At 42.4% G+C, this 23,126-nt stretch overlaps 1 protein-coding gene across 1 annotated transcript in view; it reads left to right on the top strand.

The window, feature by feature from the left end:
• Nucleotides 1–307: 307 nt before the first annotated feature.
• FAM222B (family with sequence similarity 222 member B) overlaps nucleotides 308–23,126 on the top strand; it is a 53,101-nt gene continuing 30,282 nt past the window's right edge. Inside the window, exon 1 of the mRNA XM_081109567.1 lies at nucleotides 308–387. The gene's annotated coding sequence lies outside the window, so the exon portion shown is untranslated. The remainder of the gene's footprint in view (nucleotides 388–23,126) is intronic.

Raw genomic sequence — 23,126 nt, forward strand, 5'->3', positions numbered from 1 at the left:
CCCAGATTCCTGTAAAGTGCCATTAAGTCTATTGCCCTTACGGGTCCGAACGTTTAGTAACCTAGGCAAAGTATTTTAGAGGCCTCGATCCCGGGGCAGCCGCCGCAGCCGCTAAGCTTAACGAGTCCTCGAGGCCCGCGGCCATGTTTACCTGAGACCCAGGGGTTCAGGGCATCAGGCACTGAGTCAGGCGCCCCCGAAGCGCACTGCGCAGGCGCGGGCGGCCCGCGAAGGCCCCCGGCACTCCAGGCTGCGCAGGCGCAGGAGCGGCTGCCGGCGAGTCCCGACGGCGGCGGCGGCGGCGACTGAGGGGCCGGGGCGTGGAGCAGCGGTGGCGGCGGCGGGCGGCAGCGGAGCAGCCATGAGGGCCGGGCCCAGTCACCGACAGTGAGTGGTGATGGAAGGAGGGAAGGGGTGGCTCGGTGGAAGGATACGCTGGCTTGGGGGGTGAGGGTGGGCTCTGCCTGTCGGGAGGGAAGGGGCGTGGGGGAGGGACAGTTGGAGGTAATGACGGGCGAATTTGGGGCCCGGGTGGCCAGGTCGCTACCTCCAGGACTGGGCAGCTTTGTGGAGGAAATGGGGTGCGCGTTGCAGAGCGGAGAAGCTCACGACAGGGCCAGTGCCCCGCGCTGCCCTGTTTGTCATCGTCCCTTCCCCCAGGAGCTCTCTCGGTCGCCTCTCCCTTTCCGCTTCTCTCAGAGAATGGTCGCGGGGGGAGGGTGGCGGAGGATGGAAGCCCTGCCGGAGCCGAAGAAGCCAACCCGGATCCCGGCAGGGAAGGGCCGGGCGCCCGGAACGGTCGGCTGCTCCGGCAGGGGATGGAGACCGGAGCCCTCTGTTGAAAGCCGGCAGGGATCTAGAGAGGAAAGAGCTGGGTTCGACAGGTTCCAACCCACGTCCACCACTGATTAAAGGCGATGGGAAATCTTGGGCAGGTCCCACTTAACATTCCTGAACCTCTGGGAGACGGAGTGATACAATGGGCTGTTGCGAGCATCACGTACGCGACTGACATGGTTTATGTAAATTGTAAGAACTGAGCTGATGCTACTGTATCACGAACAGTCTTGTTGGGTTTTAGACTTTGTTATTAATGGAATGACTAATTTCTTTGTCAAGGTTGAAGTGTATTGTTTGTAAAACCCCAGTAAGGCACATAGGTGCTTTCCACTTAGGCACAGCAGATCATGTGCACAAATACCCGTTTGTTCTGTGATGTGACCGATTAGTCAGCAGACTTAGGTAGGAGAAAGACCATACTCGGGCATTCTGACGAGCTCCTGACCCAAGAGGAAGGAAAGAGAGGATGGAGGGCCAGGACGTCAAGTGCTTCCTGAACGTCGTTCATTCAGGTTTGTTCCCTCATAGCACCGTTGGTACCATTGTGTTGTACTTGGTGCAGAGAAAACTAGTTTGAGACGATCTGGAAAGGCTGCACAGTGAGGGATGTGCGAGGACAGTTTGTTATTTTTAAATTATTAAAAACTTTCCTTTGCAAAGGAGTCTGCTTGGCCCCCAGGTCCCTGTCTCTGTTTTGGAAGTCAGATAAGCATATAGCGGCTTTTCAACTCCGCTTTCTGTTGCTCTGCCTGTGGAACCTCCCCGGTGGAGTGTCTCAGAGAAAGATAGAAGCAGCTGTGCATGAGCCCAGGCGGTGGCTGACGGGTTCGTTCCGACGGGCTGAAGGAGCGCACCCCCGGAGCCGTGTTGTTCTTACCGTTTGGGGTAGGAGATCAGAGGACAGAGTTAAGCTGTGTGCTTGCTGAGGAAGAAGATGGCTTTCTAGCCACATCTTTTGAGAGAGAGGTGAAACTCTTTTCAAAAGGACGGAAAGAGACCAGCTTTGGTGGCTCTGAAGATTGAGAGCCTGAAATGGTGAGGCCTTTTGGAAATTAGTGAGTGATGTGTCTCCTCTGAGCCAAGGTAGGGAGTGGCGGCTGTCCTAGATCCTTGAAGATTCACAGATAAGAAAAATGAGTTATTTTATAGGAATGAGGAAAATGAACTCTAGTTGTCTATAACTTCTCTATCTGGTAAAATGTGTTTTGCTTCTCTTTCCTGGAACTGCACAGTCCTATGTCATTTTTTGTTGTTGTTTTGTTATTATTTTTATCTTTAAATTCTTTATTAGTTAAGGAATTACAAATGTGTCCTCATCCCCCCCCCCATTAACCCCTTCCCCCCCCCCTCCCCCCATGCTCTCATCCCCCTGTTGTCCATATCCATTGGTTTGGCTTATATGCATGCATACAAGTCCCCTGTGTCATTTTTAACTCTTTGCTCTCCCAGTAAATTTTCTGTCCATAACACTGATTATCTTTTTTAAAAAATATATTTTATTGATTTTTTACAGAGAGGAAGGGAGAGGGATAGAGAATTAGAAACATCGATGAGGGAGAAACATCGACCAGCTGCCTCCTGCACACTCCAAACTGGGGACGTGCCCACAACCAAGGTACATGCCCTTGACCGGAATGGAACCTGGGACCTTTCAGTCCACAGGCCGATGATCTATCCACTGAGCCAAACCGGTTAAGGCTGATTATCTTTTTAAAGGATAATTTAAGAAAGCAAGCATAGCCTGGCCGGCATGGCTCAGTAATTGAGCATTGACTTATGAAGCAGGAGGTCGTAGTTCAGTTCTGGTCAAGGCACATGCCTGGGTTGTGAACTCGATCCCTAGTGTCGGTCGTGCAGGAGGCAGCTGATCAGTGATTCTCTCTCATCATTGATGTTTCTGTCTCTCTCTCCCTCTCCCTTCCTCTCTGAAATCAATAAAAATATATTTAAAAAAATAAAACCTATAAAAAAAGCAAGCATTTGTTACTGTTGTCATAGGTCATTTACAGAATACAAATTTATTCTGTCTTTGACTACCACATGGAAGATGAAGTAGAGGTGCAAAATGTTAGAGCTGGCCTAGCCATCTTATTTTTAATAATTGGACATCTATTTTTAATTTTGGTAATGCATTTTCCCTCTATTGGAAATTTCCATCCGTTCAAATAAGTTCATAAATGCCATTTGTGTTACGTTAAAATGGTAGAGGTTTGTTCAGCTGTGATGAGAATTTCCTGTCCTTTCCTCCTCCTTCTATTCTCTTTCCTATTTGTGGTTACTTTTATGTAATAGGTGACTTTACTAAATGAGGAGTCTTCCCCTGGGGCAGAGAAAGGTGACAGTCAGTGCTGGGATTGTCTGTTGTGTGAGCAGTCTGTCTAAAGTGGGGATGTAAGGGCTTCCCATGCACCCCTGACATAGCAAGGGCTAAAATAAAAGGAATAAGGTTTACTAGTTCATTTTTAGTCTGATAAAATAAATCATTTTTCTTAAAGAAGCATCGCCTGCCTCAGGGAAAACTTATTTATTATTATTATTTTTAAAAATATATTTCTTTTTTCTTATGTCTCCTTTTCCCCCCATTGACCTCCCCCCTGGCCACCCCCACCGCCCAGCACATGCCCTCACCCCCATAGTGTCCGTGTTCATTGGTTATGCTTATATGCATGTATGCATACAAGTCCTTTGGTTGATCTCTTACCCCCTTAAAATATATTTTTATTGATTTCAGAGAGGAAAGGAGAGGGAGATAGAAACATCAATGATGAGAGAGAATCATTCATCTGTTGCCTCCTGCACGCCCTCTTCTGGGAATGTGCCCTGACTGGGAATTGAATCTTAACTATAATTGTAACCTCCTGGCTCATAGGTCAAATGAGCCACACTGGCTGGGCCTTTTTTTAAAAAAAATATTTTATTGATTTTTTACAGAGAGGAAGGGAGAGAGATAGAGAGCTAGAAACATCGATGAGAGAGAAACATCGATCAGCCGCCTCTTGCACATCTCCCACTGGGGATGTGCCCACAACCCAGGTACATGCCCTTGACCGGAATTGAACCTGGGACCTTTCAGTCCGCAGGCCGACGCTCTATCCACTGAGCCAAACTGGTTTCGGCTGGCTGCGCCTTTTATTTATGCATTCATTGTTTGATTCTTGTTTGTGCTCTCAGGATTGAATGCGCAGCCTTGGTGTATCGTATGACACTAACCATCTGAGCTACCTGCCCAGGGCTCAGGGAAAACTTTTTAAACTAACCTATATAAAAACAAAATGATGGTGTTTTCCTCCCTCTTTTTTCCACTGAGAATATATATTTTTTACAGAGGAGAAGGGAGAGGGACAGAGAGTCAGAAACATCAATGAGAGAGAAACATTGATCAGCCGCCTCCTTCACACCTCCTACTGGGGATGTGCCTGCAACCAAGGTACATGCCCTTGACCGGAATCGAACCTGGGACCCTTCAGGCCACAGGCCGACGCTCTATCCACTGAGCCAAACCAGTTACGGCAGAATCTCTTTCTTAAAAGCCTTCTGATTTTGCCACCCATTCCTTAACTGAAGTCTCTTTTGTGATATTTTCACAGCTGCTAATTAATATAGCACAAAGGTTTCTGTGTTTGCTTTATCATTTGTTTTGGTTCTTGATAGAGTGCTAATAGCTTTAAAGGAGGATGGGAAGATGTTAAAAAGGAAAAGTAAAGAGAGTGGATTTAATTTAGTTACTTTGTAGGTTGGATCTGATGTTTGGAGGGTAAAGGATTCAAGAATGAACTGATGGGCCCTGGCCTAGTGGCTTGGTTGATTGGAGCGTCATCCGGTACACCAAAAGGTTTTGGGTTTGATCCCTGGTTGGGGTGCATGCGGGAGGCAACCGATCGATGTTTCTCTCTCACATCAGTGTTTCTCTCTCCTCCTCTCTCTCTCTCAAATCAATAAACATATCCTTGGGTGGTGATTAACAAAAAAAGAATGAACTTACGGTTTAGAGTAGCCTCCTGAGAAACCGAGGGTTTGCTTACCAGTGTTTAGCACAGTAGTTGGTATAGAGTAATTGCTTATTAAATATTTGATGAATGGAAAAATGATAACAGTATAAATCATAATCAGTGAACATGGGTTCAAATCTTTTGCAACTTTGTGTAGCTTTGAATAAGCTTACCTATATGTTTTTACCTCAGTTTCCTTATCTTAAATGAAGATAATTTTTTAAAAGGATTTTTAAAATTGATTTTTAGAGAGAGAATAAGGGAGATGGAGAGAAACATAGAAGTGAGAGCCAAACATCTATCAGCTGCTTCCTGCACACCCCTTACTGGGGATTGAGTCCGGAAACTTCCCCCTCTCCCGCATGTGTCCTGACTGGGAATGGAACTGGAAACCTGTCAGTGCACTGAATGATGCCCAGCCAACTGAGCCACAGTTTAAAGATAATAATTACTTACTTCAAGGGGTTGTTGCAAAGGTTAAGTGTGTTAATGCATGTAAAATGTTTAGAATATACCTTGTACTTTTAAATGCTAATTATTACTAGTGTTTATTGGATACACTCTCTCTTTGTGCCCAAATCTATGCTGACCAAAGATGATTATGACATAGCCTCTGCCCCTTGGGGGTTCACAGTCTAGTGGGGAAAAAGAAATATACAAAGTAATTCTAATGGAATGTAATATCTTACTGCATCAAACTTGTGGTGCCAGTGATTGTAAGGCTCACAATTATTTTACATACCACTAAGAAAGAAGAAATGCTGCTAATGAGATTTGGCATGTCATCAGTTATAAGATGTTCCCTTTTTTCAGAGAAATGTAGGGGAGGGGAGTGTGTCTTGGAATTGATGAAGTACAGTAAGTTTTCAACTAGAGGGAGGTACAACTTGTGTGTTGATGAAAGGCTGGGTGCAGCTATTGTTTGAAAAGGCCTCCTGCATTGAACCTGCATGATAGGCCCTCACAGTGAACAGGAAGATAGGGCATTCCAAGCAGACAGTAAAGTCTGAAAAAGGGAAGGGAGAGGGCATTATTGATGTGTAGCACCATATCAGGACAAGCAGGAGGAGGAAATGAGCTAAGACTTTGGCAGAATAACATTGTATAATGCAGCAGAGGAGGACAGGAAGCTTGGAACATTTTCAGACGAGACATCAGCCTAATTCTTGGATTTAAACTCAAATATTATAGCAACTCTAAAAAGATAAATCTAATATAATAAATTGGGAAGTGAGTGTGAGAAGCAAAGTGGCCAGTGGAAGGGCTGCAGCTCTATAGCTGACTAGAGAGGGAAATACGTGTGAAGTCACTGTACTCTTGGTGAGAAGTGATTGCTTTCTCAGCAGAGAAGTGTCTAATATTTCTGTCTTTTAACTGCCTGTCAAGGTTTTGATTATGCCCCTTTTAGAGGTTTGTAATTTAGAGCGAAAAGGAATACAACTCGAAAAATGCTAAATTTTCTTTATTAAAGATGCATTTAAATACAAGAGGGGTAATAAGTTACCAGATTTGATGACTCAATTATAAAATTGTAGTTTGGTACAGCATTTGATTGTAATGTTTAATGAAAAAATATAGGTCATTTAAGGAGTGATATAAATGACTTACTTATTAATTTTCTGGTAACTAACGCTGAAGCTGGTGGGGGAAAATATGAACTAGAATTAAGATAAGCATGAATTCAAATTCATGAATTACCAGTGAGCCAAAACTAGGCTTAGATCTCTTTGGACTCTGATTTCATTGAAAAGTGTTGGTAGTTAATCCTTTTAGCAATCAAATTCAGCAGGCATTTAAATGCCTACTGTGTGTTGGGCTTTGTGCTATGCAATAGGATATGAAAACCCTTGTTTTTGAAGAGCTCACATTTTAATTGGAGATTATCCAATTAAAGCGATTATGAATCAGTACAGTAAGTGCTGTTCTAGAGGTCTGAACTAAGTGTTATGGGAACATTGGTTCTGTGTGGTGTGGGGAGAAGGTTGGAGAAGTCTTCCTGGAGAGAGTCAGTAGGGTCTTGATGGATGAATAGAACACGTTCACATCACTGGTTAAGACAAGTAACACTCGCCGAAACCGGTTTGGCTCAGTGGATAGAGTGTCCGCCTGCGGACTGAAAGGTCCCAGGTTCGATTCCGGTCAAGGGCATGTACCTGGGTTGCGGGCACATCCCCAGTGGGGGATGTGCAGGAGGCGGCTGGTCGATGTTTCTCTCTCATTGATGTTTCTGACTCTCTATCTCTCTCCCTTCCTCTCTGTAAAAAAATCAATAAAATATATTAAAAAAAAAAAAAAAGACAAGTAACACTGTTAAGTGTGGAAGTTAGATTTAAAAAGTTGAATTTGGCTGCAGGGAGAGTAGCTTGTGAGACTGGTGTAATGATCACTTGAGAAGATATTGAAGATCTCAATTACATTGGTAATGGTGGAGTTGTAGGTAAAAGAGCTTTTTAGGAAACTGACTAGAAGGATCTTACTGACTTTATATTGGGTAGTATGTAAGGAAAAAGAAGTTGTCAAAGATGGATTTGAAATTGCTTGCTTGGCAAATAAGTGGATGGTGATGTCATTAATCAAGGTAGGGAATTCAGGAGTAAGAAGCCATAACATTTGAGGGAAAATCAGTTTGATTTTGGTATATTAGATTTGAAGTATCTGGGAGATCTAGAATGGAGATGCAAATAGCATCATAAAAAAAAAATGGGTGAAATATTTGAATGACTTCACCAGAAAATATATATGGATGGCAAATAAGCACACAAACAGGAAATGTGCTCAACATTAGTAATTAGAGAAATTAGTAATTTTTAATTACTAATTCTCTAATTAGTAATTAGAGAAATGCAAATTAAAATCATAATAAGATATGCCATTGGAATGGCTACAAAACAACAAAAAAAGAAAACTGACTAGACCAGGGGTGGGCAAACTTTTTGACTCGAGGGCCACAATGGGTTCTTAAACTGGACCGGAGGCCGGAACAAAAGCATGGGTGGAGTGTTTGTGTGAACGAATATAAATTCAAAGTAAACATCATTACATAAAAGGGTACGGTCTTTTTTTTTTTTTAGTTGTATTCATTTTAAACGGGCCAGATCCGGCCCGTGGGCTGTAGTTTGCCCACGGCTGGACTAGACTATGGACTGGCGAGGGTATGGAGCAACTGGAACTTCGGAAAACATTGTGGTAATTTCTTATAAAGTAAAACAAACACTTAGCATATGACCCAAGTATTTACCCAAATGAAAGGACAGCCTATGACACAAAAACCTGTATGTGAATGTTTACAGTAGCTTTATTTTTACTCACCAAAAACTGGAAACTGAATGTCCTTCAACTTAGAACGGATAAACCAACTGTGATATATTCATACAATGGAATACTATTCAAGGGTGCAAAGGAACTATTCATATATGCAACGACATAAGTGAATCTCATATGCATGATGGTAAGTGAAAGAAACCAAACTCAAAAGGCTACTCACGAGCCATGCTGATATTTTAAAGAATGTAGAAGATACATAGTGAAAAGTCTCTGAGTGCAAATTTTATTTTATTTTATTTTATTTTTTAAATATATTTTATTGATTTTTTACAGAGAGGAAGGGAGAGAGATAGATAGCCAGAAACATCGATGAGAGAGAAACATCGATCAGCTGCCTCCTGCACATCTCCCACTGGGGATGTGCCCACAACCCAGCCACATGCCCTTGACCGGAATCGAACCTGGGACCTTTCAGTCCGCAGGCTGACGCTCTATCCACTGAGCCAAACCGGTTTCGGCTTTTTAAATATATTTTATTGATTTTTTACAGAGAGGAAGGGAGAGAGATAGAGAGTTAGAAACATCGATGAGAGAGAAACATCGATCAGCTGCCTCCTGCACATCTCCTACTGGGGATGTGCCCGCAACCCAGGTACATGCCCTTGACCGGAATCGAACCTGGGACCTTTCAGTCCGCAGGCCGACGCTCTATCCGCTGAGCCAAACCGGTTTCGGCCTGAGTGCAAATTTTAGATCCTTTAGAATTTTTTTATTTTACTTTGAAATACAGTTGTGTGCTCTGATTTGTAAGACTTAAAGAATACTTTGCCAGTTATTTTATACTTTAGTTGTTAAGCTTGCTTATTGCCAACTATTGTGCTACTTAGCTTTTCTTCCCTACTCTCTTACTATCCTAGGACACTACCGTGTCACCTAAAGGTATGTTCTCCACTTTGGTGCATGAAAAAGTATTCACTAGTGAGATTTATCAAGTTAATTGGAGGGTACGTGGATCTCATCCAAAGTCTAGCCAAGCTATCTGTTCTTCCAGAGATTACTTAAAGGACTGAAACTTGGACATTCAGAATATTGTGGCAGGAGACACCCTTAATATTCTTAGAGGTTGTGTATTATAGCTTCCAGGTGAGTGTGGATTTTCAGATTTGGGAAGACATTGAGAAAATTAGCTGTGACTTTTAGGGAGCTGGACCAGGTGCAGTATTGATTAACAGCATTTCCCCCTCTGCTTGGCATCTATCTGCTTCCCTCTGCTATTGGTTTCTCATGAGAGACAATTTGAACTATTTGCTAGTGTTTCTGGATCATGTCTCTACTCCCCCCCCCCCCCCCCACAAGTACCCTGATTTTCCACTAGGTCTCAGATTTCTAAGTAAGGACTTTTATTTAGTAAAGTAAGATCATTCCTCTTAGTAGAGAATTGTTGGGTGTCTGGATGTCTGATTAGGTTCCTGTGTCTCACTTAAATATCTGTCTGTTCTTGATAAATTATTATTTAAGTTGATCTCTAGTCCTTTAATTTATTTTCCCCCACCTTTCTCTCAAAAGCTATGAAGTGGAAATTGTCTTTACCTCTTTCTTCCACACCTACAGAATTTACTATATTCATATTCACATTGGCCTTTCCTTTCTTGCTATACTGTGTTTTTAAAAAATATATATTTTTATTGCCCTAGCTCAGTGATGGTGAACCTATGACACGCATGTCAGAGGTGACACGTGAACTCATTTTTTTGGTTGATTTTTCTTTGTTAAATGGCATTTAAATATATAAAATAAATATCAAAAAGATAAATCTTTGTTTTACTATGGTTGCAAATATCAAAAAATTTCTATATGTGACACGGCACCAGAGTTAAGTTAGGGTTTTTCAAAACGCTGATACGCCGAGCTCAAAAGGTTCGCCATCACTGCCCTAGCTGGTTGGGCTCTGCATAGAGTGTCAGCCTGTGGACTGTAGGGTTCCGGGATCAATTCTAGTCAAGGGCACATGCCCAGGTTGCAGGCTCCATCCCCAGTAGGGGGAGTGTAGGAGGCAGCCAGTTGATGATTCTCATCATTGATGTTTCTATATCTCTCTCCCTCTCTCCCTCTCCCTTTCTCCTGAAATCAATAAAAATGTTTTTATTGATTTTACGTAACCTGGGCATGTACCCCAACCAGGAATTAAACTGGCGACCTTTCAGGGCTCCAACTACCTGAGCCACACCAGCCAGGGCTAGTTAACATATTTTTGTTGAAGTGTTAAAATATTTTAATATTTTTGTATCATTTTAGATGGATTCCTGTTCTCTAAAAACCTACTCTAACTAGGACTGTGAGCAATATACTTAGAATGCTGAGTGAGATTGTTTTTAAGAGTTAGGTCTCAGCCCTAGCCAGTGTGGCGCAGTGGATAGAGCATCAGCCTGCAGACTGAAAGGTCCTAGGTTCGATTCTGGTCAAGGGCACGTGCCTGGGTTGCGGGCTTGCCCCAGTAGGGTGTATGCAGGAGGCAGCCAATCAATGACTCTCTCTCATCATTGATGTTTCTATCTCTCGTTCCCTCTCCATTCCTCTCTGAAATCAATAAAAGAAATATTAAAAAAAAAAAAAAAAGTTAGGTCCCTGGTCTTGGAAAAGCAGACTGGCTTGACCTTGATCTTGTCATAGATGCATCAGTTTTCTCAGCTGTCAGATGAGGATAACAGGACCAGTTTAGCTCAGTGAGTAGTTGTGAGGCATGACTGTTAATGAAAATAATTGTAAAACACTTTGGCAAGTGTGATATAAATGCTAAGTAATAGTTCTTTATTGGGATGTTGTGAAAATTAGCAACATGCTGTTTGTTAGAGGCCTTAACTTCCTTTTGAGAAAGGTGATGTATTTTTATAAATATAGTTCAGGATTTGGGAAAAGATATTGCTATCCTAATTTCTAGAATGTAACAATTATGGATTCATAATAAAACAATTTTTTAATTAAAGAGAATACTTCCAAAAGATTTTTTTATAATATCACTTTGAAGGATTCAAATCACTAGAGTTTTTACCATCTTGGCCTTTTGGTTCATTATGCCAGTTATAATGCTGAATGTTTAAAGGACTGGTGGGGTGATTTATTATCTATATGTAAAGCATCACAGCCAATCAGTAGGACCACTTACAAAAAAGCATTGAAAAGGACTTTTATTTTAGGCGACACCATATAGACACCTAGGTGATGGTTGCAATTAGCCTTTGACGAGGGACATGGTGCCATTACAAGCAAAGCTAGCACTTCTTGTTCCATACCTGAGTCTAAATATAGAATGGGTGATGTGGTGTACTTAAAAAATGCTTGATATTTGAATCTCATGAACTAAATTTTTCTCAGCTTCTAAAGTGGCATTAACAATAGAGGAAAATTGGGATGTGGTTCTTTTGATGTATAAAATTGATAAAAAACTGAAATGGTTAAACAGTAGTCTGCTGACATGCTCAGAACTTGAACTTGCTCAGTTGAGATCTATGTATTATATTTTCTTTATTTTTTAAAAATAATATTTTTATTGGTTTTAGAGAGGAAGGGAGAGGGAGAGAGTGATAGAAACAGATTGAGCTAACAACCTCGGCATGTGTCCTGACCAGGAATCAAACTGTGACTTCCTGGTTCATAGTCAACACTCAACCACTGGGCTGTATTGTATTTTTTTTTTCTTTTCCTTTTAAATATATTTTTATTGATTTCAGAGTGGAAGGGAGACAGAGAGACAGAAACATCAATGATGAGAGAGAACCATTGATCGTCTGCCTTCTGCACGCCCCCCACCAGGGATCAAGCTCACAACCTGGCCATGTGCCCTTGACCAGAATCGAACCTGGGACCCTTCAGTCTGCAGGCCTACGCTCTATCCACTGAGCCAAACCAGCTAGGGCTGTATTGTATTTTCAACAGGGACCTGTGTATTGCTGATTTTAGAACAATGTGAGTTCTTAGCTTTACATAGGTTGGAATTGAATTTTCTTTCTGGAATTTAAGTTCTTTCACAATCCATTATCTTTTTGTATCAAGGACAAATAAAAAGGCTTAGGTTTCTTTTCCTCTTTGATGGGAAGACTATACTTGCTTTGCAGCATCAGGCGTTATTTGCTTTTATTTTGATTTGGTGACTTATAAAGGGGTTCCTGAATGGCCTGCTTCCATAATAAAGACAGTTGAGTAAGCTTCTTTTTTGGAGGTGCATTATTTCTATGGTTGTATATTTAAACTTTATGTTACTTGCTTCCATCATCTGCCATGTTCATTGTGCACCAGTTTCGGCTGTTTTATGTTCATAGATAAAGATTCATTTTATATATATATTTCATGTCATCCTTCTTGTGCAGGGGCCATGCTAATCATCTTTGTATCCTTCCAATTTTAGTATATTTGCTGGCTGAACTCATATTTTGATTTTAGTTCCTTTGGATTTGGTTTGCAGTTTTCTCGTATCCATTCTACTTAACAGTTTTCTTCCCAGATTAGGTGTTTCACAAAACTTATATCCTGAATATTTTTAGGAATGTATTGTTTATGCTAGGCACCCTTACTTCCCCCCCCCCCCAACTTTATTGAATTTTAACTGGCAAAATAGTAAGATATTTAAAGTGTACAACACGATGATTTTTAAGTACCCATATCTATTTTTGTTTTATTCATTAATTAGTAGCCAAGATTTCTCTGGAAGCTTGCAGTTGGTAGTACTATCAAGTCAAAAATACCTTTAGGACTGTATGGAGTACTTTCCACTACTTCCCAACTATGGAATATATGTAATATTTGACCTTATGTATTTCTTCTATGACTACTAATTAATGCCCTTTGGAAATTTCCTTTTTTGGTTGTATCCTTTTTTAAATCAACTTGTAAAAGCTCTTTGTATTTTGTGGCTATCAACTCTTCTTCGTAAATGTTGTAAAGATTCTTTAAGGCTGTGAATAAGAAGTGAGAAAGCAGGTGATTGCATCAACTGCTTATCCAATGTGATATTTGTTTAAAATGTTTGCCTTGGTTGTTTGAGCAATGGTAAGCTTCTTCTTTTGTCTCCCTCCTTCCAAAGATGCATAGAAAAGCTCCTTCTGTCTGAAGTAAAGTGTTGGCTCTGTATTGGTTATAATTTGCTTTTCTGGCTGGCAAAGCCTTCTTTTTGTTTTCTGTCTTCTGACAGATTATAGGATTGTGGGGAAACAGCGTCCAGGGCTTTTTTAGGAACTGTGCCATTTTATCTACAGGAGAAGCCATTGGCTTTGGCTCTAGAGGAGAATTGGCTCTGTATTTAAAGATGCCAAATCATGCTTGATTCACAAGTTTGCTGTCTCATTTTGTATGTGTTTGAAACTTTTTTAGGATGTTGGCTTTTAATTTTTCTACCATGTATACCCCATCAGTGTGAGAAATTAACAACTTGTTCCTTCTCGCCAACTCCCCACCCCTGAAACCCACAATCCAAACATCCCAAACCATAGCAAATGATGAAATAATCATTTGAGGATTAGGGAAAAATACACCACACAGATTTTCCATTGCCCTTATGGTTAATTCTGGTTTATCAGTTAAACCCTTAGTCTTTCCTATGTAGGCCTGAATTATTTAGGTGTGGAAATTATCTGCCAACCAACATGTCTCTTTATACAGGCTTTTCAAAGGCAAGAGTGAAAGCTAATTATCAGAGTACTTCTCTTTCCTAACTTGGAAGCTTAATTTGTATAAGGCAGAGTACATTTAGGAAACTTCTATTTATTCATTTACCCTTGACACACTCTTTTTATTTTATTTTTTAAAATATTTTTTTATTGATTTTTGTTTTTAGAGAGAGAGGAAGGGAGTGGTAGAGAGATAGAAACATTGATGAGAAACATCATTGGCTGCCTCCTGTGTGCCCCCTACTGGGGATTGAGCCTGCAACCCCAGGCATGTGACCTGACTGTAATCGAACTGTGACCTCTTGGTTCCTGGGTCAATGCTCAACCGCTGAGCCACACTGGCCGGGCTGACACACTCTTTTTAGGTGGTTGTAGCATAATTTATCCTGATTTCAAGTGATAATTTTTATCATCATGTAAGCAGTCTTAACTCCAATTGTATCTGTTACCTTCAAACTTTTAATATTATGTAAAATTGATTTTGAAATCTAGCCAACTATATATTTTAGCACATCTTCCCCACCAAGCCCTAGCCAGTTTGGCTCAGTGGATAGAGCATTGGCCTGCGGACTGAAGGGTCCCAGGTTTGATTCCGACCAAGGGCACATGCCCGGGTTGCAGGCTTGATCCCCATTAGGGCCATGCAGGAGGCAGCCAATCAATGATTCTCTATCTCATCATGTTTCTATCTCTCTCTCTCTCCCTCTCCCCTCCTCTCTGAAATCAAGAAAAATATTTTAAAAAATCTTCCCCGCCCATTAACACCTATGTCTTTATTTTCTATAGACAACAGTTAGATATAGGTTATTTTTATTTAGATTAAGTCAGGGAATTTTGTCAATAGAATAAGCCAGTTTGGATAAGCTGGTTTATCTAGTGTGAATTATTATATGTATGCACATGTGATTTTTTTCTCCCTCTGCCAGAAATGCTTCTCTTGTCCTGCTTCAAACCCAGTCTTGCAAAAGTTGGGGTTTGGTTCTCATGTGCATTCTTTTTTTTATTTTTATTTTTATTGATTTCAGAGAGGAAGGGAGAGGGATAGAAACATCAATGATGAGAATCATTGATTGGTTGCTTCCTGCACGCCCCCTACTGGGGATCGAGCCCACAACCTGGGCACGTGCCCTTGGCGGGAATTGAACCTGGGACCCTTCATTCCGCAGGCAGAGGCTCTATCCACTGAGCCAAACTGGCTAGGGCATCATGCGCATTTTTTGTTATAGTTTGCCTTTTTTTTTTTTAACTGGTGTGTCTCCTCTTCCTCCTCTTCCTCCTCCTCCTCCTCCTCCTCCTCCTCCTCCTCCTCCTCCTCCTCCTCCTCCTCCTCCTCCTCCTCCTCCTCCTCCTCCTCCTCCTCCTCCTCCTCCTCCTCCTCCATCTTCTTCTTCTTCCTCATCTTCTTCATCTTCTTCATCGTTTTCATCTTCTGTCTCTGGGGTCTAGTAGAGTTCCTGCTATATAGGAATGAAATAAATACTTGGTGTTGTGAGTGAATGAATGAATAACTTGAACTCTTAAAGATACCGTGAATGGATTTTACACTTCCCTCTAGTGCAGAGGTTCTCAACCTGTGGATTTCGACCCCTTTGGGGGGCGAACGACCTTTTCACAGGGGTCGCCTAAGACCATCGGAAAACAGATATATAATTACATATTGTTTTTGTGATTAATCACTATGCTTTAATTATGTTCAATTTGTAACAATGAAAATACATCCTGTATATCAGATATTTACATTACGATTCATAACAGTAGCAAAATTACAGTTATGAAGTAGCAACGAAAATAATTTTATGGTTGGGGGTCACCACAACATGAGGAACTATATTAAAGGGTCACGGCATTAGGAAGGTTGAGAACCACTGCTCTAGTGTCTGAAAGAGAAAGTGCAGCCAGTTTAAAAAACTTAAAGGATACCTTGCTATCCTATACAATAAAAGGCTAATATGCAAATCGACCAAATAGCAGAACGGCCAGTCGCTATGATGAACACTGACCACCAGGTGGCAGATGCTCAATGCAGGAGCTGCCCCCTGGTGGTCAGTGCGCTCCCACAGGGGGAACACTACTCAGCCAGAAGCTGGGCTCATGGCTGGCAAGTGCAGCGGCAGTGGCAGAAGCCTCTCCCACCTCCGCAGCAGTGCTAAGGATGTCCGACTATCAGCTTAGGGGTGTCCATGGGAAGCAGGCCTAAGCCATCAGTCGGACATCCCCCAAGGGCTCCCAGACTGCGAGAGGGCACAGGCCAGGCTGAGGGACCTCCCCCCCCCCCCGTGCACAAATTTTGTGCACTGGACCCCTAGCCTATATATATAAAAAGCTAGCGACCAGAATGCCATAGCTACTGGAATGATCAGTCGCTATGACTCCCACTGTGGCCAGTGAACCAGCCAGATGGGGGGTGGGGCAGGCTGGCTAACCTCCTGTGGCCCCTCCCCCTGGCCCACTCCACCCTGATTGGCCTGCAGACCCTCCCCCCAGCTGGCCCCACCCCTGATTGCCCCCGCCTACCCCACTAGGGGGTGGGGCCAGCTGACCAACCTCCTCCAGCCCCTCACCCCCAATAGGCCCCTACCACCCTGATCATCCTGCAGCCCTTCCCCCTATCAGCTCCGCCCCTTATCAGCCCCCCCCCCACTCCGATAAGGGGCAGGGCCAGCCAGCCAACCACCCATGGCCCATCCCCCAGGCCGCTGGCCCCTGATCGCCCAGCCCCACCTCTAATCATCCCCTCCACCCCAATCAGGGGCAGGGCCCGCCAGCCAGTCACCCTCAGCCCCTTCCCCCAGCCGGCCTGGCCCTGATCAAGCCCAGATCGGAGCAGGCAGGCCGGCCAACCTCCTGTCGTCTCTTCCTCTCCCCGACAGCCCTAGCCCTGATCTGCCCCAATTGGCACTGGGCTGGCTGGACCCCACTGGTGTACGAATTCGTGCACTAGTATTGAAATAATTTAAAGCATTGCCTTTTTTAATTTTTACTTTTCTAAACTGAAGTGTTTGGGGTTTTTTTTAATTGATTTTAGAGTGAGGAAGGGAGTCTGGGAGAGAGAGAAACACCAATGATGATAGAGAATCATTAATCGGCTGCCTTCTATATGACCCTTACCAGGAATTGAGCACACAACCCATGCATGTGCCCTGATCAGGAATTGAACCATCACCTCCTGGGATGCCCAACCACTGAGCATCACCAGCCGGGCAGCATTACCTTAAAAAAAAAACTTTAACAATTGTTTTTTTCAGGTTTTTATGGGGGAAATGTCTTTTTTTTTTTTAAATATATTTTATTGATTTTTTACAGAGAGGAAGGGAGAGGGATAGAGAGTTAGAAACATCGATGAGAGAGAAAGATTGGTCAGCTGCCTTCTGCACACCCCCCACTGGGGATGTGCCTGCAACCAAGGTACATGCCCTTGACCGGAATCGAACCTGGGACCCTTCAGTCCGCAGGCCGATGCTCAATCCAGTGAGCCAAACCAGCTAGGGCGGGAAATGTCTTTTTAATAGTGTTCAGCTTCTTTATAGATCATTATTACTGTTTTGTCTTTGTTATGCAGATATACTGAAAACTATATTTATTTTGATTGGAGTAAATTAAGTGTCAAAGGCACCTGTTTTTTTTTTAAAAATGCCGAAACTGGTTTGACTCAGTGGATAGAGCGTCGGCCTGCGGACTGAAGGGTCCCGGGTTCGATTCCAGTCAAGGGCATGTACCAGGGTTGCGGACACATCCCCAGTAGGAGATGTGCAGGAAGCAGCTGATCGATTTTTCTCTCTCATCGATGTTTCTAACGCTCTATCTCTCTCCCTTCCTGTCTGTAAAAAGTCAATAAAATATATTTAAAAAAATATATATATAAAGAAATAAGCCATGGAAGGTAAATAAATTACCTTCTTGGCTAGTTTCTCTTTTATTAGATAAGACTAGAGGCCCAGTGCACAAAAATTTGTGCACTCGGGGGAGGGAGGGTCCCTCAGCCCGGCCTGTGTCCTCTCGTAGTCTGGAACCTCTCAGGGGGTGACCACCTGCTGGCTTAGGCCTGCTCCCCGGGGGATTGGGCCTAAGATGGCAATCAGACGTCCCTCTGGCAGCCCGGCAGCCCTCGGGGGATGTCCATTTGCCAGCGGGGAGCAGGCCTAAACTGCAGTTGGACATCCTTAGCACTGCTGAGGAGCCTGGAGAGGCTCCCACCACCACCGCTGTACTGGCTTGTGGCTGAGCAGAGCTCCTCCCATGTGAGAGCTCCCTGACCACCAGAGGGCAGCTCCTGCATTGAGCGTCTGCCCCCTCGTGGTCAGTGTGTGTCATAGTGACCAGTCATTCTGCTGTTAGGGTCAGTTTGCATATTACCTTATTACTAAATAGGATAGAGGCCTGGTGCACGGGTGGGGGCCGGCTGGTTTGCCCTGAAGGGTGTCTCGGATCAGGGTGGGGGTCCCGCTTGGGTGCCTGGCCGGCTTGGATGAGGGGATGATGGCTGTTTGCATCTGGTCACACCCCCTTCAGGGTGGGGGTCCCCACTGGGGTGCCTGGCCAGTCTGGGTGAGGGGCTGAGGGCCATTTTCAGGCTGGTGGGTGACTGAAGCTCCCAACCTCTCCTTTTTTTCTTTTTTTTTTAATTCTGGGATTTATTTACCTTCCATGGCTGCCACTGGAGCTGAGAGCCGGCTTTAGCTCTGAGGCTCGGCTCCAGCTCTGAGACCTCGGCTACTGAAAGCAGGTTTCTGGGTTTGTTTGGATTCTATAATTGAAACACTGTTTCATCTCCAGCTCTGAGGCTGGCTGGCTGAAAGCAGGTTTCTGAGGATTGTTTAGCTTCTATAATTGCAACATTGTTTCTTAGATTGCAGCTCAGAGGCCAGCAGTGGCAGGTGGGGAACCTTGGCTTCCTCCATCACTGGAGCAAGCAAGCCTCCTGTTCGCTTCAGCTGCTGCTCCCGGCCGCCATCTTGGTTGGCAGTTAATTTGCATATCTCGCTGATTAGCCAATGGGAAGGGTAGGGAAGTTATGGTTAATTACCATGTTTCTCTATTATTAGATAGGATAATCTATAATTGTATTACTCAACTAATCTATTAAAATTACAAAATGAATGCATTTTTTTATTTTTTTAAAGATCAAATCAAATATTAAAAAAATTCTCTCCTTTGTTCCTCCCTATCCCTCCTATCTTTCTCTCAATGGTAACAACTGTTGACTTATTGGTGTATGTATATATGTCCAGATATTTTCTTGGACCCTAGAGACATATATTTATATGTGATTATTCTTTTTTTAAAAATATATTTTATTGACTTTTTTACAGAGAGGAAGGGAGAAGGATAGAGAGTTAGAAACATCAATCAGATGCCTCCTGCACACCCCCTACTGGGGCTGTGTCCACAACCAGGTACATGCCCTTGACTGGAATCGAACCCGGGACCCTTCAGTCCACAGGCCGAAGCTCTATCCACTGAGCCAAACCGGTCAGGGCTATATGTGATGATTATTATTAAAATCTTCACTGGAGGATATGTTTTCATTGATTTCTAGAGAGTGACAAAGGGAGAGAGAGAAACATTGATGTGAGAAAGAAACATTGATTGGTTGCCTCTTGTATGTGTCCCGACAAGGGATTGAACCTGCAACCTGGGTAGTTGCCCTGACTGGGAATCGAACCATTGACCCCTTTGGTGCATGGAATGATGGTGCATGGAATGATACTCCAATCAACTGAGCCACACGGGCCAGGGCTGATATTTTAAAACTTTTTATTGAGATAAAACATACATATAGAAAAGTGTACATGAGTAGACAGCTCAATGGATTTTCACAAATTGAACATACTTATGCAACTGGTTCCCAGATCAAGAAACATTACCAGCCCTCTTGCAGTCCCTCCTATCAGTTTTGTCTGTTATACTGCATAAGTAGTAGTGGCAAATTGAGAACTTGATTATAGGTATTTGTTTTATTTTGAAAATGAATTAAGAATGTTATTAATGATTTCAGCTTTGGTCGCTGTTATGAGAACTTGGTTCATTTAAGTGATTTGGACCATTCTTTTGCTATGAAGTTTACTGGTGTAAGTAGTTATTGAGGACTTTACTATGTATTCCTTACTTGGCAAAATTGGGGAGTGAGAATGCCTGGCCATTGTGGCTCAGGGGTTGAGCATCGACCTATGAACCATGAGTCCACAGTTTGATTTCTGATCAGGGCACATGGCTGGGTTGTGGGCTCGATCCCCTGTGGGGGGTGTGCAGGAGGCATCCTGATCAATGGTTCTCTCTCATCATTGATGTTTCTAGCTCTCTCTCCCTCTCCCTTCCTCTCTGAAATCAATAAAAAAAATATTTTTTTAAATTAGGGAGGTAGAAGATATAAAGGCCAATATAAACTAGCTCTGATTTACATACAGTCTAACTTAGGAAGACAAATTACATTAGACAACAACAATTAAGTAGTAAATTGTGTAGTAGTGATTCAAAAAAGGAATCATTGCTGACAGCATCAAAGTGGGCTCCACAAGGGAGGTGGAATTTGAGCTGGGCCTTGGAGAATGGGTAGGATTTAAATGGAATGGTTATAACATTACAAGTCATGGCAAGAAAGTTCAAAATGGATGAACATGATATATAGACAGTGAGCAAGCAGAACAATCTGGTGTGGGGAAAACATGCTGAGGAAAGGTAGAGAGTTAAGTTTGATAACATAGGCTAGTGCCAGGTTATAGGATATGTAACAGCCACAGAGTGGAAACTTGGCTGGCTGACATAGGCACCAGTAAGCCATGATATAGCATAGTGGATAGGAATATTCGATCTGAAGCCAGAAAACTCATGTTCTTTTCTTTTTTTTTTTTTTTAAAGAGAATAAATCAGTTATATGACCTAGATCAGATAGTATAACCTCTCTGGACATCAGTTTCTTCATACGTAAAAACGGGAAATTTATATTTCATAGGGCTATTATTATGATAAAATAAAAATGTGTATATATGTATATGTATTACTTTATATATATGTGTGTGTGGGCCTTGCACATCTAGTAAATGTACAATAAATTGAACTGTTTCTGTCTTTTTTTCTTTAATCTTCACCTGAAGATATTTTTTCCCTTTTTTAAAAATTTTTTTTTTAGAGAGAGTGGAGGAGAGGAAAGAGAGAGAGAAATGCATCAATTGGTTGCCTTCCATATGCACCCAGACCTGGGCCGCAGGGGATTGAAGCTGCAATCCCCCCACCCCCATCCAGATACTTGCCCTTGACTGGGAATCGAACCCATGACCCTTTCAGTCTGAGGGCTGACGCTCTAACCACTTAGAAAAAAACGGCCAGGGCAGTTTCTGTAGTTCTTAAAAAGAGCAAAGGGAGACTTAGAAGTATAGTTGCCCCCACAGACATATGGTAAGTATCTGTGTTAGGGTAGTGGTAATAATACAGAAAGAGGACATTTGCGGGACATGAAAAGTATTGGACTTGAATTTCTGTTTAGGAGGAAATGTTTTGGGTGTCCCAGTGATCTTTTCTTAAACAGTTATAATTCCTCTGTGGTTTCTTGTACTGTATAGATACTTTTGGCAAGATGTGTTTGACTTTTTAATTTTCATTAAGGCACTTGAAACCTCCTAAGAGTTCCTAGTTTATGTTTAGAAGAGGATATTAGAAGTTTTATCAGAATTATCCAATTATCAATAACATTTGTGATAATAATGGCAAGACAGGTATGTTTGTTTTTGATGTCTTGACAAATTAATTGGTGCATGAATGATCTTGGAAGAATTTAAGTTTTAGTTTCTATTCCTTAAAGAAGAAAAAAAAATTGCCGAAACTGGTTTGGCTCAGTGGATAGAGCGTCGGCCTGCGGACTGAAAGGTCCCAGGTTCGATTCCGGTCAAGGGCGTGTACCTGGGTTTCGGGCATATCCCCAGTAGGAGATGTGCAGGAGGCAGCTGATCGATGTTTCTCTCTCATCGATGTTTCTAACTCTCTATCTCTCTCCCTTCCTCTCTGTAAAAAAATCAATAAAATATATTTAAAAAAATAAAATAAAAAAAGAAAAAGAAAAAAATTGTTTTTGTCAAGAAAGCTAGAGTCTGAGGGAAAGTACTGGCTCAGATGTTTCCCTTAGACATCAAGAGTACATACACTATTTTTTTAAAAATATATTTTATTGATTTTTCACAGAGAGGAAGGGAGCGGGATAGAGAGTTGGAAACATCGATGAGAGAGAAACATTGATCCTGCACACCTCCTACTGGGGATGTGCCCGCAACCAAGGTACATGCCCCTAGTCGGAATCGAATCTGGGACCTTTCAGTCCGCAGGCCAATGCTCTATCCACTGAGCCAAACCGGTTAGGGCCACTATTTTTTTTTTTTTTACTTTTTAAAAATGTTTGTTTATTGATTTTAGGGTAAGAGAGAGAGATTTGTTGTTCCACTTATTTATGCACTCATTGGTTGCTTCTTGTATGTGTCCTGATCAGGGATTGAACCCACAACCTTGGCCTATCAGGATGATGCTCTAACCAACCGAGCTACCTGGCCAGGGCAAGAGTACACTATTTTAAACAGTAGCTTCTTGCAGTATTATTTAGTTATTTTAATATGGAAAATGACAGGGGATTAGTAAGTGATGTGGAGGAGAGTTATAACTGATTTGTGCTCTTGAGAATTTTTGTTTTAGTTCAGGAGAAGATGGGAAGGGGCTGGACACACCTGATAACTAATCTGGCAGACTTTTGTGGGCAGAATTTAAAATAAAATAAAAATTTCACATATGATTTTTTACATATGGACCTTAATAAGCTAGCCTATGAGACACCAATGAGGTTCCTCTATAAATCTTAAACCACAGTTTTTAATTTGGTTAGGAAAAATATCGGGCTTAAAAATGGGTGTTGTCAGCTCCTTTTCCATCTTCTAAGAAGATGGAGGTTATATATATGAAATGCTTTGAGCTCCATATAAGAAAGGGCTACTTGCCCAGCTGGCTTGGCTCAATGGTTGAGTGTTGACCTATGAACCAGGAGGTCATAGTTCAATCCTCAGTGTGGGGTGTGCAGGAGGCAGCCAATCAATGTTTCTCTCTCATCATTGATATCTCTCTCTCTCTCTCTCTCTCTCTCTCTCTCTCTCTCTCTCTCTCTCCTCTCTCTCCTTCCTCTCTGAAATTAATAAAAAAATACATTTTTAAAAATAAGAGGCTAAAGTATTTTGTTGTAGTGTTATTATTATTATTATAGTACTTGGAGAACTAAGAGGGATTGTAGTGATTTAGATATGTAGTACTAGTTGCCAGAACTCTGTGGACAAAAATGATCATATTGGTAATAGCTGGCTTTTCCTGATACCCATTTTTCTTGTGTCTTAAGTGAGCCCCACTA

The sequence above is a fragment of the Myotis nattereri genome, assembly GCF_964212035.1.
Source record: "Myotis nattereri genome assembly, chromosome: 16".
NCBI classification, from domain to species: domain Eukaryota; kingdom Metazoa; phylum Chordata; class Mammalia; order Chiroptera; family Vespertilionidae; genus Myotis; species Myotis nattereri.